The sequence below is a fragment of the Sus scrofa genome, chromosome 3, assembly GCF_000003025.6.
Source record: "Sus scrofa isolate TJ Tabasco breed Duroc chromosome 3, Sscrofa11.1, whole genome shotgun sequence".
NCBI classification, from domain to species: domain Eukaryota; kingdom Metazoa; phylum Chordata; class Mammalia; order Artiodactyla; family Suidae; genus Sus; species Sus scrofa.
Window position 1 is genome coordinate 61,472,236 of NC_010445.4, and position 16,819 is coordinate 61,489,054.

Genomic DNA, 16,819 nt, shown 5'->3' on the forward strand with positions numbered 1-16,819 from the left:
TTGTTGATTTCAAGAAGCTAAGATCATGATCACTTCATTCAGGCCATGTGGCACTCCCTTTTCAATGGCACTTATATGGACATGTTCATGAAATTAAAAGAAGTAACAAATACTTTTTCAACAAATTACATTTGGATAGACATTAGGAAAGAGAAGGTGTGTGTTGAGGTGAGGGGTTCTGAGACCAAAGTTTATAGATTGTGCCAATATGTACTGAATCAATGTCAAGGAAAACCTTTATTTGAAAGAAGTAGGTGAACACTGGGATAGAAAGAGCTTGTGCACTGCCACCTGAAATTATCTTCAGCAATAAGAAGACTAATTTAAGGGCACTGAACACACACCACTATTTAAGAATGAACCAGGTGATTAAAACCCAGGTTTTCACCCTTTACAAGGAAGTAATCTTGTTTCTATCCACCAACTTTTATGGAGGACAATTTATGAGTAGAAATAAAATACCTTTATGCATCTTCTGTGTGACAGAAGGTAAAAGCCAGAGACTTCCATCTAGTTCTTTGTCTCTCAGATAAATTTGGAGAAATAATTGGCCTAGCTACATAATTTTAATTGTCTAGGTAAGCAGAAATCTCCTTGATGTTAATAAATTACTTCCTCCACAAGCACCAGTGTCATCATTATACCCATATACCAAGTACCCAAGCATATTGCAAATGATAGAATGTGTAACTTTTATTCATGTTTGACATAGTTTACGGTATTTTTAATCATTAAGAACATTAAACTGCATGTTCTTTTCAGATTAAATACCAATGGCCCATCCAAAAAACAGCTGCAGCATTTCTAAAAAAGTGAACGGTGGGACACAGGAGCACAGTTTTGCCCATTATTCTGGTTTTCAGTAATATCAGCTCTTTCAAAAACTTCTGGTTTTCTGTTATTAATGTCCATTGTGAAAGAAAAAGTTTTCGTGCATTTTTTTTTTCAAAAAACAGAGGGAAGGTCTACTTGTTAATGTTTTCTATATTTAAAAAAACTATGATCCCTCCATACACACACACCACCCCCAAATCTGAACGTTATTTTTCAGCGTTATCAATCTCGTTAGGGGACTGTAAGTGGAAATATGAGATACCATTATTACAAGCAGCTAAATTTTCATGCTTTAGAGAACGTTATGTATTATAACAAGAGGAGCATAAATTGGAATTGATTTCATTAGAGAAATTTAACACTCACTAAATGATGATACTACTTTTTCTTTAGGGACACTATTGCATTACAGTTTTGCCTCACTAAATTAAAAACGCCATCAAATTGGTAGTAAATTCTGAAGTATATTACCAAGCAAACTCTAAAGGCCATTTGGAGGCCAGGAGCTCATATATATCAACAAAAACAAATTAAACAAAAAGTTTAAAATTCAGCTTCCATTACAGGAAACTTTGAAAACACATCAACATTTTATCCTTTTTTTTTTTTTTCGTTTGTTTTTGTTAATGTTCTATTTTAATGACTCAGCAGATGACGCCACTGATGTTTAGCTGGTGAAGGGTTAAATTTAATGATGCTGAGTATTTGAGAGTTCAAGAGTCTTTGGACTGTGGACTGCTCTACAACAATGGAATTTATTTCAAATGAGTTTCTGGATGCCTGTTTTCTAAATATGCTTAAAATACCCTGGTAAATAATCCCAATGTAGCCTGTTTAAGAACTGGTCAAATGAACCACCTCTTTTTATTTCCTGAGAAGTTCGGTGTTAAAGCTGTAGAATTGTAAAGCTTGTAAATTTGGAGGAGGGAGCAAGTATGGAGCTGAAATGGATGACCGAATCATTTTAGGAAGAAGGGTTCTATTCTGCCTTATTTTTCTAAGTTCTTCAATCAAAATATCACAAGCATTAATGTTTGTCAGGGCAGAGACTGAAGAAAGCAGAAGGACTAAAGGGACTCAAGGCTATCAGGTTATAAGACTTCCTGTCCCAGAAGTAAGTACCCACAAGCCAAACACCACTAGGAAATATGGATGCCTGAGCGTAGTTTGAGCATAAAATGAAAATGCATTGAAGGAACCATTCCAGTGAAAGAGGGTAATGTGGAATTACAATTCTGGATGATGGTTTATTAGTAAAAGTAGGCCTTGATGCTGAATCTAAAGCATGTTTCCAATTTTGTAGATGCGGAATAATGAAAAATAAATTTGCTGCCTTCTTCCCTAAAGCATCTCTAGCTAATAAATTTTCAATTTTTTGAAATCCTTTTGTGCAAGACTTTTGGCTTTAAGTGCATATTCACTTGTAGTTGAACACATTTTTTTTAAATGAAAAATCCATTCTATGAAATTATGTAATCCTCTCATAATTTTATGTGTGTGCCAATTTCATCAACCTATGAAATTACAGGTCCCTCAAAAAACCAAGTTGCAATGTGTGCAGAACTCCCAGCTGCTTTATACAGGAAAGTAAGGTTTGTTCCGATTCTCGGAGAGAGCCTAATTGTGAGTTTAAATATCTGATTAGGTCTTTCTTAGTTCTGTTCTCTTCTTTACTCTATTTTTCCAAATACGGTCAAATATCTCCCCCTTAAACCCCTACAGTGATTGCAGAGAACACATTGCCACTTTTCACTGTAAGCATGGAAATACAATGCAGGCAGTAAATACGTGACCATTTTATTGTTCAAAGGTTTAACTTAATTTGGGGCTCTCCACTTGTTACAAAGATCCCCCCTCCCCATCAAAACATCATTTAGCCACTGCCCAGTCCTCAGACCACATTTTGAGCATGAAGTCCCAGAAATACGTTTCACCTTCCCTTTAATCTAAGCCTTACCTCTGAGGTCCTCTTTTTGATTGTTCATCTGCATTTCTAGATGGCAGTAATAATGGTCCAAGATGAGCAGATTCCTTCAGGGAAACTCCTACCACCACTTTAAGGAATGTATTTATGCTGGATTTCTTCCACTAGAACCTTGACTTCAAGGCAAAATAGTGCAACCTAACGACTCTTAATTCCTTCTTATAGATGGCATAATTAATAGAAGAGCATCATTATTCTTTAAATTATAAGAACTCCAGCCCATTTGCTGTTTATAACAGTTACCAAGTCCAAGTTCATACTCTTTGCTGCATGACAGGCTCATAAATCTAGAGACAAGGTGTAATTTTTGTAATTTTATTTAGAAAGGCAGTAGACCAAGAAAATGTTTGACTAGTGCTCCAAGAACCATCTTACTTGCATTTGGTTTCTAGTTTCTTTTATAGAGCAAAGAGCAGGAGGACAAGGAGGTAAAGTCAAAAAAGGTGATAAGTTGTTGCAAATATTTCCTGATTTGGGCCAGACTCCAGAGGAGATGTGTTAATTTCTTTCTTGCAGCCATTCATATGTGGCCCTGGTAAGGATACTTCCTGTGAGCTGAACAAAGATATTTTAACATAATACTCAGGCAGGGGGGGCAGTGTTCCCAGAGATGGGTAAAGCTATGGCAATAGCCCGTAAGTCATTAACTTGTAGCAAAAACAATAGAAGACAAAGATTAAAGTAAAAGAAACAGATACAATATGGAGTCAGATTTGTTTTTCCCTATTGCATAATCTCTTCTACAATTTGAAATGGAGATCATGTTTGTAACATATTCAACTAATTTTCCCCCATGCCTTCCTATCTTGTAAGCACAATTCAAAAATAATAGTTAAAAATACGACAAAATGACTACATAAAATACATACCTCTATAATTTGATATCTAAGTTTATGGAAAGAAAAATAAATGAAATATTTTTCTCTCAAAATACCAGCAAAGAATTTTGAAGCATAGCGTTAGTTAAAACATACATTTTACAATTTATATTGCTAAAGCCTTTGACCTCTAATACGAAAATTCACAGTGTCCTTCAGTAATTATTGACTCTTTGCTTTATGTATTACTTTTAAGTTTCTATTTTAAAAATAAACATTACACGCACCTACCATTTCAAAAAAAAAAATCAAATAGTGGTATTTTCTCTCCAGACAGCTTTTCGATTTTTTTTTCTTTTTAGAGCTGCACCTTTAACATATGGAAATTCCCAGGCTAGATGTCGAAGCACAGCTACAGCTCCCTGTATATACCACAGCCACAGCAACATGGGATCTGAGCTGTGTCTGTGACCCATACCCAGCTCACAGCAATGCTGGATCCTTAACCCACTGAGCGAGGCCAGGGGTCGAACCCACATCCTCATGGATCCCAGTTGGATTCGTTACCACTGATCCACAAAGGGAACTCCCTGATTTTTCTTTTTTGGGAGGCGCTAAAATTTCATGATGTGCCTTCATGAGAGTCTATCTAGTTTCATTATACTAGACATGCTTTAGCCAAGGTATTCATGGCATTGCTGCCTAGGCATTTTTTTTTTCCCTTCCCATTTTTCCCTATTGTTTAGATTGCTTAAGTTTTATTATCTGTCTTCAAGTTTACTAATTCTGTCATATGTTATTACCTCTTTATATTTAGCCCAAATTCTGTGTTTTTGGTACTGGTTATTTTACTTTCTTGTTCTACAATTTCCTATTTTGAATAACAGGTTTTTTTTGCAAAGGTTACCTCTCTCTCTCTCTTTTTTTTTCCCCACACTCTTGGCATTTGGAAGTTCCCAGGTCAAGGATTAAACATGCACTACAGCAGCAACCCAAGCCACTGCAGTGGCAAAATGGAATCTTTAACCCAATGTACCACAAGGGAAATTCATAGGATTATCTTTTACTCATTTGTTTTAAAATAAGTTTTAATTGTTTGTTAAAGCATTTTTATGGTGACTGCTTTAAAATCTTTGTCATATAATTGTAGTATTTGTCTTATCTAAATTTTGGTATCCTTTAATTGCTTTTTTTCATTAAAGTTGTAATTTTCCTGTGTGTGTGTGTATGTGTGTGTGTGTGTGTGTGTGTGTGAAGGGTTATTTCTCTTGCAGCATGGATATTCTTTTTTCTAGTGGGAATTCTGGGTTCTACTTAAATCTTTAGTTTTGAGATTAACATACAATTTTTGGCCAACTGTTTTGGACTATACTGCCAATAACAAATTTTCGGAGCTTTGCAATGCTATTATTTCTGTTTGATTTATCTGGTGTTTCTGGGGCTCCCACTGGTCCCTGATCTTCCTGATGGGGATGGAAGTTATTTCCCTAGGCTGGAGCATCTGGTAGCCCTAGATACAGGAAAAGAATCTCTCGCCCACAGGGACAAAGAGCTACCTAGGCCTGGCTGTTTCTTGTGGTGGGATTGTTTTGTTGTTACCTCTCTGTAAACACAGGGAAGGAAAATTTGGGTGAGAATAACAGACAGGTTTCCTGTGCCTGCCACATGTTATGTATTATCTATTCTGTGTCTGGAGGTAGGGAACACCTTCTGGGCTAGCCGTGCTGGTTGCTGTTGATTCCTGGTTGTCTTGTGTCTCTATGCAGAGGAGGTGGGTCTCAAGCCCAGGTGGAGAGGTAGGGGGAAAACAGAGTGCTTACTCTGTTAAGGAGGTTCCTGATTAATACCCCTTGCCAGTGTTACCAGGTTCAACTAGTTTGTTGGCAGAATTCCTGTTTATACATAGGGTCACCTTCAATTACTAAGTTGAGGCTCATAAAACATGAGGTCTGTCCTGTTGTGCAAGAGTGGTAAGACATTGCCCACTGCTATGTTGTTCCTCTAGTCCTGAGATCTCTAACCAGTTCATCTACTCACTGGGCCTTTCAGAGTTGTTTGGTTGTCTCCTGCCATGTCTCCTGGATTTACAATTTTACTTAGCAGAGAAGAATCTATGCCACATTGTCTAGACATCAAGTGCTTTTGACTATTTTAAATACCAGAAGGCTTGTCTTTTCTTTCCCTTTTTCTAGAGAAGGGATAGAAGATAGATAAGACCAGCATGTCTGATCTTTAAATGTTATGGATCCAAGTACTTACTGATGTTACTTTTCACATCTCACTATTTAAAATAAAATGTTTAAACCCACAAGAACAGTGAAGAAAATGAAAAAACATTAAGTGAACTCAAATCCTGAATCCTTGATTATGTTTGATTGTGAAAAATTCTTCCACTTCTCCAATATTTAATCCTTCATCCTACTTTAATTTTTTATCATCCCTATATCTAATTATGTAGGAAACATAATTAGAACATCTATGTCAAACCATGTATTAGTATCTAGTCCCCCAGAACTGCTTATTTGTATCACTACTGTCTTTTATTTACTTTAAAAATTATGTAAATAATAAATTCATGATGACTTTTACTTTTCAAAAAAAAAAAAGAAGTTTTTAAAACAGGAGTTATTGGAAAGAAAACCACAAAACAGGCTTTATGTTTTTTCAAATCATACATATATGTGCATGTCAGAATATGCTGTTTGTAATACACCTATTAGATTTATCTTATTTTTATGTCTTTAAATATTTACTGTTTATAAACCTGATGTATTATAGAGTAAATAAACAGGGAAGAATCATATCAAGTCTGTGCTACCCAGATATTGAGTCAAACGTCAGTGCAGATGTCACTGTCAAGGTATTCTTAGATGAAAATATCATTTAAATCAGCAGCCTTTGAATTAAGTAAATTAACTACCACAATATGAATGATTCTCATCCAATCAGTTGAAAGCCTGTGAGAAAAAGACTGAGGTCCCTGCTGTCTCCAGCCTGTTTTAAGACTTGAGCTGCAACATCAGCTCTACCCTGGGTCTCTGGCCTACCCTGTGCCCTGTAGATTTCAGATTTGTCAATCTCCATAATTGTGTTAGCTAATTCCATAAAATAAACCTTTGTCTGTTCCATCTCTGCCTGTCTCTGTCTCTCCGTCTCTCTCTTTCTTTCATCTGTGTGTGTGTGTGTGTGTGTGTGTGTGTGTGTGTGTGTACACAGCAAACAGAGATCTTGACATCATTTGGCCACATCCATCTGGGAATGGATCAGCCAGTTCTCTAAAAGATAGTAAGGGTTTGGCAATTATATCAGATACCCAATCAGGATACCCCTGCTGCTATATCAAATATCAGATGTGACTTCAGAAACTCAGTTGTTGGGCTCTAAATTCTTGTCTAATTATTTTGAGGAGAATGATGAGCAGAATAGAATATTCCATTTTTGATATCAGTCTTAATCTGTGCTCTTCAGTACAGGTCATATATTGAAGATGATACTTCTTTGCAAAACATATCATCTCTACTAAACATTTTTTGTTGGTTAGAAATTGAAAGAAAGATATTAAGTTTTATTAAGATCCTCATAACATATCCTGTAAGATTAAACACAGGGACAGTTATGTGAGACTGAGGTATTATGTGGAGAGGTTAAGGCTTTTTGGTGTACAGAGATTGCAGCATAGTTAATTAGGATTTTGTTGAAAAAAATATAGGGTTTCATCTTCCTTTAGGGTTCTTGTCAACATTACTGCACATAAAAGTGTGAGAAATTAAATATCTATATCTATATATCCATATCCATATCTATATATATGGGACTATGGGCCACAGGAGTTGGATTGTTATTGTAGGAATTTTTCATCTTATATTATTTGGTGCCATATAAAGATGAATATTATTTGGTCACCAAAATCACAATATCAGGATCAATTCTCTTTCATCTAGTTAAAAATTACTAGGCAAAAACAATTCTGCCTGCTACCTGAAATGAACCAGTTTGGCTCTTTGTACATTAACTAAAGTTTGTTTTGTTGTTTTCGTTGTTTGTTTGCTTTAATTTCCTTCCTTCCTTCATAATATTTGGAATTTTCAAGTCTTGAGAATATAGGCGTTTATTAGTTGTTTCATTTCTTTGTTTTCTTCCTCCAACCCCCCAAATTACTATATCATCTCATTTCTTTTTATTATTATTTTTAATAGTTATTTCCCCAATTTATTTTCCTACTGTACAGCATGGTGACCCAGTTACACATACCTGTACACATTCTATTTCTCTGTTAAGTTTGTCAGTCATCTTTATCATAAAGATCATCATGTTAGTCATCTCTCTCTTTTTTTTAAGTCACCATGATCGTCAGAATATCCTATTTGTTAAAAATAATTTCTAAAAATAATTCCTAAATTGGCATTGATTTCTGCAATATACTAATGATACTAAAATGAGTTATGTATTTTAACTGGAAATCCTGTTTTCCTATTAGTTTTGTGTAACTAATACCTGTGACTGCAACCGGTGGACCAAGTATACTAGAAATTTGTTTTCTGGGTGTAAATTGTTTTCATTCTTTCAAGAATTTAGTAGTTATTTGGGATATTGCCCTGCCTCTCTTGTTATTCTCAATATTCTCATTTGGTCAGCTCTTGTTCAGAAGTGGTAAAGTGCAACAGTATGGCATTGTCTAAGGATGAATGATGCATGCAAAGAAAGACTAACTTAACAGAAAACATCAGATGAGATGACCTCCTCAACACCACCTCCCAGCAGGGCCCCATAGAAGGTGGTGAGTTGTCATCTCCAAGAAGATGCATCAAATGTGAAGTCTTGGCTAGGGAAAGGACAGTGTCCCAGAAGCTGACAATGCATAGGGAAATACATAACAGTGTGCCCAAGAGAGTAGCCACAGGACTACACAAAATAATGGCAGGTCTGTCACTGCAATTAAAATTCTGCAGCATTCTAGCTTCTGCAAATATTGATGAAAAACCAGAAGTGGCCAAGAAATTAACAGGGAATCTGAGGTTTCAAAATATATGCAACATCAAAAACAAACACACATAATGAAGAATATCAGTTCCATGAAAAAGCAATTAAATCAGCAAATGCTAAACTTATACACTCACAGACCACAGAGGAAATATAAATCAAAGGTAACTCAGAAAAATATAATATGCTTATGTTGGTAAGTGTGGAAACCACAAAAATGAACCATGAATAATAAATTAAGAAGAAGAAATAACAAGTGGTCTTGGAAAAAATCAGAAACTAGGAAAATAATTATCTCAACCATTCAGTATGGATACATGTGAAACAAAAAACATGAGTACCTGGAAGATGAAAAGCAAAACTTATCTGAAAATGTAGCCCAACAATCAGTGACAATTATCAAATAAAAAATAAATTAAATGACATAGAGAACAGATCAGGACTCTTAAAATTCCTCTCTTAAAGAGTCTTCTAGCTTTTATTAGAAAATGTAGAATGGAAGTACTATTTAATATCATAGTAGCCAGGCTAAATCCTCAGATTAGAGACCCAGCCTACATTTATCAAGATTTTAAAAAGATAAATCCAGTTAAAACAAGAGTTATAATAACAATAAATTAAGCAAAACTAGATAAAACTTCATTAGAGGCAAAGCCAGGAACAGAAGCCAGGCTTTTGCTTTTTGGATCAATTCTCTGTTCCATTATATGAGATTCTTAATTCAATTCCACAAAAGTATATTTAGCATTTTTATGTGTTCATTACCATATTAATTACTATACAGAGTGATATGAAATAAGATCAGGTGTAAATCAACCAGAAAGAGACATAAGTAAAATACAGTTTAAGTTAAACTTATAACAATGGTTTTTCATGGTTATCAGAGAGGATTTTACATGGTCTCCATTTGATGGTTTGAAGGAACAAGCTCTGTAGATCATGTCTTTTAACTAATTTATTCTATCTAGAGGTCAATAAGTATATTTTGAAATCGTATGTCAACATAATAAAGAAGCAAAGATAATTTTTTATTAGGAAGCATCTCTGCCTGGAAAGGTAGGATGTGGAAGGACACATAAAAAAATGCTTTCTAGGTCATATGGTAGTTCTATGTATAGTTTCCTAAGTTCCCTCCATACTGTTCTCCACAGTAGTTGAACCAGCTTTGTAAGAAAAAAGAATGTATTACCATGTATGTGTAACTGGGTCACCATACTGTTCAGTAGAAAAAAAATCATATTGGGGAAATAACAATAAAAAAATTAACAAAGTAAAAAATGCTCTCTAAGATGTTACCGGTTATTAGTCAACTCCATTTTCCTTAATAAAAATCTATAGTATTCATTCTTAAATACAGTTACACTCAGCTTTAAAAGATTTAATTCTAAAATAAACAATTCAATGACTTCAAGCTTTTCTCCAGTGCAAACAAATTACTTCATATGTATGGGAAGGAATTACTCTATGTATATGACTCCAGGAGACAAAGAAATAGCAAGTGTCATTTCTTACCCTGAAAGAAATTATATTAAAGGCTTTCAAACATTCAGGTTAAAATCTGATTTTGTTTTTGAGTTCAAGGTTTTCCTGGGCTTACAAGAAAAAAAAAAAAAAAAGCCCTTAAAGGAGTTTATATGAGTATGGTGAACTTCATCTCCCAAAGTTCCACTGGGAGCATAATTTCTCTGAATTTACTCAACACTGACATAAGGAATGTGGGAGTTACCCTAGAAGGAGGCATTTTAGTTACTACTAACTACAGATTTACAATTACAAACCTTCATTGCCATCAAGAGCTTAATGTTTAGGGGAGTTAGTGTCCTCACTTTTATTGATTGGATTGTATAGTATCTATCAGTTTAATAGAGGTGTGGCCCAATCTCTGTGTCTCAAACTCCAGATTTCAAAGGGCTTCTGAGGAAGGAAGCAAAACCCACTCTGCAAGCTGAACTATAGCTAAAAGAATGAAGCATTTACATTTGCAGCTGCAGTGTGTTGTTACCAATATCTGCTGGGAAAACACTCTGACATTTTCCCTGAAATGATGAGCCCATCATCTTCCTAGAAGTGGGCTGGCGGCCCCCAAATAGCACATTTATTCTGCTTGCTTAAGGATCTATAGTTCAAGCAGCAACATTAAAAAGGTTTGTTATGTAGCACAGAGCCTCTAACCATATTTTCATTTTCCACTTCAAAGTGGTGGAGTAATAGGTGTCACTGTTAATTGCTCCTTCAGTTTCTGTTTAAAATGTAGGATGAGATGTTTACAAAGAAAAGGTTTTAATCTTCAATGCAAATAGTACACTTAGCAATCATATATTAAATAATAACAATAAATAATGCATTTATATTATCTTCATGTATAAATGAATAGTATATGAAAATATGTAGACATTATTTTAGAAGATTATTTTTTTAATGAAGAGAAAAAGCACTTAGCAGTCATTTTTAAAGGTTGTTTTATTTTTAACTTTTCTGCCCCCTAAATTTTCTCCCATCCTTTTTTTGGTAATTAAAAACACAATATAATATCTATCTATGTCATTTTCGACCAACAATCTTACCATTTGATTGTCAAAATTTATGTAAATATAACCATTCTTCTACTTTAACTTCTCTTTTAATCTTAATACAGGTTATTTTAGAATTTTTTTATCCTGGTGAACAAGCTTACTGTCAGGCCAGTATAACATTATGATTGCTTTAAAAGCCAATTTATTAGTTATTGAATTATAGTAGTATTAATGCAAGTGTGGATCATGATGAAATGATGTTGCATTGCATTACACATAAGCTACGTTTGTAGTTTACATTTAAATCTGCATTACATAATATTGATAAAATATTTTTAAAATTATTAGTATCAACTGTGCTGCCAATGTAGTTTACATTTTCTTTTTCATGTAAATCATTTCATTGGTTAGGATACTTGGATGCAAGTAATAAAACATCCTATTAAAAGTGGATTACAGGAGTTCCACTGTGGCGCAGTGGATTAAGAACCTAACTGCAGGGGCTCAGGTTGCTGAGGAGGTATAGGTTTGATCCCTAGTCCAGTGCAGCGGGTTTAAAATGATCCACCAGCCTTGGTCTCAGCTGCAGCCCAAATTCAGTCTCTGGCCCAAGCACATCCATATGCTCTGGGTGTGGCCATAAAAAATTTGTATTACAATAAGACATACAATTATGTATCTACTTTAAGACTATTTCTTTTTCTTTTTTTTTTTTGGTTTTTAGGACCATACTTGGGACATATGGGAATTCCCAGGCTAGGGGATAAATCACAGCTACAGCCACTGGCCTAGGCCAGAGCCACAGCAATGCAGGATCCAAGCCATGTCTGTGACCTATAGCACAGTTCAGGCAACCCCAGATCCTTAACACACTGTGCAAGGCCAGGGATTGAACCCGCATCCTCCTGGATCCTAGTCATGTTCATTAACCATTGAGCCATGAAGGAAACTGAAGGTAGGAATTTCTGAGTTAACGTCAACTTCCATCCTCAGCATATCAATAATATCTCCCTTTGCTCACATAATGACTACAGAAATACTCAACATCAAACCCAGTTGTGGCACAGTCCAAAGCCAAAAGGAAACAAAGACAATTCTTTTTTATCTGTTTTTTTCATAAAGAGAATCATTTCCAGAAGCATTCCATCACACAGATCTCTCAAGAGAGCTGGCCATGACTGGATCATATATTCAAACTGTAGATACAAAGAGCTTTTCAAGGTGAGTTTTTATACATCTGAGTACTATTTTGGGGAACTGATTCTGTTAAGCTAGGAATAAAGGAGTCAGTGTTTGTTATTGGATAACTAATTGATAGTGTCTGGAGCAATAACCATTTTCATATAGCAGTAAGGAAACTGTGGCTGAGAGAGATTAAGACCAATCATAAAATTTTTTTTAATTAATCTTTTCTGGATCCAAAGTCTGCTCTTCCCACATCAACATTTACCCTCCTTTGTGTTAGTAAAAACATCAAACCTGAGCAGGAGCAAATGTGTGTATTTAGCTTGTACAAAGCAAACTGAAATAAATATCTGCTATCTAGTTTTATAATATTTATGCAAAAGAAGAAAACAGATTTTTTCTTTGTTATTATCATCTTTAGATAGTGTACTGATGGATAAAAGTTATACACTTACAAGATCAGAGTTTAAGTTACACCATGAATACACAAGTTTTTCTATCAGTGAAACAAACTGCTTTAGTCGCCACTAAATTCAACACAACTACATTTTTCAAACAATTCAAACATCCTATGCTAATTAATTCAGCAGTCTCTCCCCATGGTATCTTTACCTTGTCTATTTCAATGACCACAGCTCCCATATGCATAGCCACAATATGAATTTTAGCATAATTTCCATGCTTAACATCATAAATGCTAATATCCTTCCATCTTATTTTTACAGTTCTCACAATTTTTTTACAATTTTACAATTCTCAGTTTCTAGTCCTAGACTTCTGATATCTTGATGAACAATTTTCCTCAAAACTATCACTGTTCCCTTGCAGGCATTTTCTTTCCTATACAATCTGTATAATATTGTCCAACAATCTAGAGTTTCTGCTGTGGATACTGGGTTGAGGACACAGTGTAGTCTCTGTGAGCTTATCGATTTGATCCCTGGCCTCTCTGCTCAAGCTTGGTGGATTACGGATCTGGTGTTGCCAGGGCTGGGCCATAGGCCAGCAGCTGCAGCTCCAATTCAACCCCTACCTGGGGAGTTTCCATGTGACACAGATGTGGCTGTAAAAAAAATAAATAAATAATAAATAAATAGTAAATTTAAAAATATTGTCCAACAATTCAACAGTTCTGTTGCTCCCCCCTCCGCAATTCATGTCTCCTTGTTTTGTTGCTGTATACACCCAATAGAACACTGATTACTACATCTTAGAGGCCATCCACCCTACTTAATGCAGGAATCAGCTCCTGAACACTGTCAGATAAAAAGCATTCAGCTATGTATGTATTCATTTTTGATCATTTAAAAATTTCCAGCATTTTTTTTTTACATCTCAGCTAATTGTTGTATTCCCTAAAACAGCTAGAGAGAGAAAGACAGAGAAAGAATATGGGAGTGATTAAAATCAACTTTAAAAATTCTCTTGTGGTGCAGTGGGTTAAGGATCTGGCGTTGTCACTGCAGTGGCCTCGGTCGCTGCTGTGGAGCGGGTTTGATCCCAGGCCAGGGAACTTCCACATACTCTGGATGTGACAAAAAAAAAAAAAAAAAAGAAAAGAAACTGTACAGCTAGTCTTTCTGTCTTTCTGTTTATACATCTCTTTTGAGCTAAATAATTTGCTGTATTCCTTGATTTTCTCACCTATAAAATGAAGGATTAATATTAGTAATGCCTACTTCTGGGGAATGAAAAAAACTAATATCAAGTGTTCAGAAAAAGTTTAGCACATAGTAAGGATGCTTTAAGAGTTGGTTTTTATATTTTGACAATTTGCCAGCTCTGTCAATTGAAAATGTATTTTGTTTTTGCTGTGTCTACTACTTCTGCAGTCTTTCGGTTTGAGTATTCTTTTTCATGCAATGATACAAGATAATGTCAATCTCAATAACTGCTTTCTAGTCCACAGACTATACCCTTGTCCTTCCATGGAATATTTGATATGGCTAATATAGTTTCAACTTCTAAAGCGAAAGTCCAATAACAGTGGCTTAAACAAAATAGACTATATCTCATGTCCATAACAGTTCAAGATGTGAAGTTCATGATTGAAATGACATATCCATGTGTCACTGTCTGAGACTCTTTCATCTTAAAGTTTTGGGACTTCCATCTCCTATTCTGAAAGATATGCTTCAGCTTCTGTTATCTTGTTCATTTTCAGTGAATTGCTCTTTCTAAATAAGCAGAGATAATATAAGTTCCTTGAAAATAATCCTCCAACTCCCTCACTCTCCCTGTACTAACAATCCTAAGTCTCCGCTTGTACTCTAAATGTCTAAATGTCTAAATTTCCTTCTTATCGACCTTAGTTTATCAATATATTCTCTCCTTATGCCTTCAAAGGATAAATGTCTTGGTTTTTCCCCATTAGCAAGTGAAGGGGCTTCTATGTCTCTCCTTTGTTTCTAGCTACCAGTGCCTCAAAAACTATGATTCTAAACATGCCACAGTAATGTGGTCAGCCAGAACCACACCAATGGAGTGATCTATCTCAGATGAATAATACACTAAGAGAATGGTTACTTTTTAAAATTTCTCAAAGTCAATCTCTATATCCTTCTGAGAGATCTAGTAGCACACTCATGCAAATGCTTTATTATCTTGAGAGAAGAGTTTTATCATAAACCTGATAGTGGAGAAGGCAATGCAGAGAAATCAAAGGATAACAAGAGCTTAGTGACATATAAGAAATATTGACTCAAACTAAGAACATAGTCCTCTTTGTAGACCATTTAGGTATGTGCATCACATTTATCAGAGATCATTCTGTAAATTAACAGTTATTTAAAAGATAGAGGTACTATCAAGGTACTGATGTGGCAGGGAGAGGTCCAGAATTGCTAATGCAGTGCCCCATATCATTTTTTGTATTGTCAGGGAAAGTACTTAAGACATGAGGTCTCTAAAGTGGCTACATAACTTGTGCAAAGGAGAGTGTATGTTAGTCACAAAATATTTCCATTTCTTATTCAGATTATTACATAGCCTTATGTTTTCTGAGGAGCATGTTCATAAATCATAGATTCCCAGTTTGATCACTGTAGGTAATCTCAGACAGCCCAGGTATATCCTGATAAAAGCACTCCATAGAGATAAACTCTCTTGTTATATAAAACACTTGTTTCTTTTCTGGGAAGTCTGCTGTTAACCTGTTTAAAATGAGATTTGATCAAGACACCTTATCAACCCATCCTTTGTTCATGAACATTTCCCCTAAACACTGATTAAGGTAGAAAATAGATTCCAGGCTTGTTAGTCACCATCTCTAAGCCGCAAACTCTAGATACTTTCTCCCCAATAATAATAAATTTCAGTACATTTCCCAAACTCTACGCCAAGAAGATCAATATGGACGTAGTGAAACCATGTAGAAAGGATTCCAAAAATTGGTTTTAAAGTCATAATAACATAATAATAAGATTTGAGATTTAATTTTGATAAATTAGAGATTAGAAGTTTATTTTAAATATTTCAGATATTTGACACTAAAGATATGCAGGATTGATTTTTTTCCTCCTGAATACTTGATATTTTGATCATTAAGAATAATGGAGATTAATAATTTAATTCATATGTGATTATTATTTTGCTTGTTTCATTGTTTGCTGATGTTACTTTCTTTCTACCAAATTAAAATATCCCTCAAGAATTCAAGAAAAGAGGGGTTTTGTTAGGGTTAAATTAAGATTCTGTCAAGCCCTTTATCCAGTATATTTCAGTCTCTTTGTTACAAACATAAAACATAAATCCTAGGTCCACTTATCAGATGATATCTGTGCACTTATTTAGCACTTATTTAACAAGATACTAGTACTAAACATTATATTCCAGTTCGGTGAATTTGCAAAAATGAGAAGGAAAGGAAATAATAAACATCAATAACTCTAATTTATTTTAGCATGCCTTCTATTTATTTTTGAGCTGTGATAGAATCCTATTTCTTAAATTTTGGTTTTAATCTCATTATGACTTTATTTGATCTCTGTTATCAGACTAATACATGAAACTTGGTTTTCAAAATATGAGTGGAGGAGTTAACAGTGAGCATTCATGATATTATTTTAAATTATGCAAAAATGTGAATTAAACAAAATACAATTGAGTATTCAATTGAAAATTATTATTAAAGTGCATTGAGCAGTTCTGAAAATCTGCATGAAAGATATGTGATAGAGAGCTCCTTCACTCTATTATTTTTAAAATTAATATATTACAAAAGTATACACTGAATTCAGCCCTATGATGTTTGAAGTTAAATGAAGCTGAAAGGGACAGGTTATGTGATAGATGGTTAAATCAAGATTTAAAATTAACCTGACAATCTCTAATACTAAAATGAAATCAACAAAGTAAATGTAACAAAAATATATGTAGATATTTGAATTAAAAATCAACTTTATTATGTCAGTATTGGGTGAAGGAGCCAGGGATAGCTCAGGTGAAAAACAGCTGTGGGTATTGAGACACCAAAAGATAAATATAAGCCATGAAATGACTTTTTA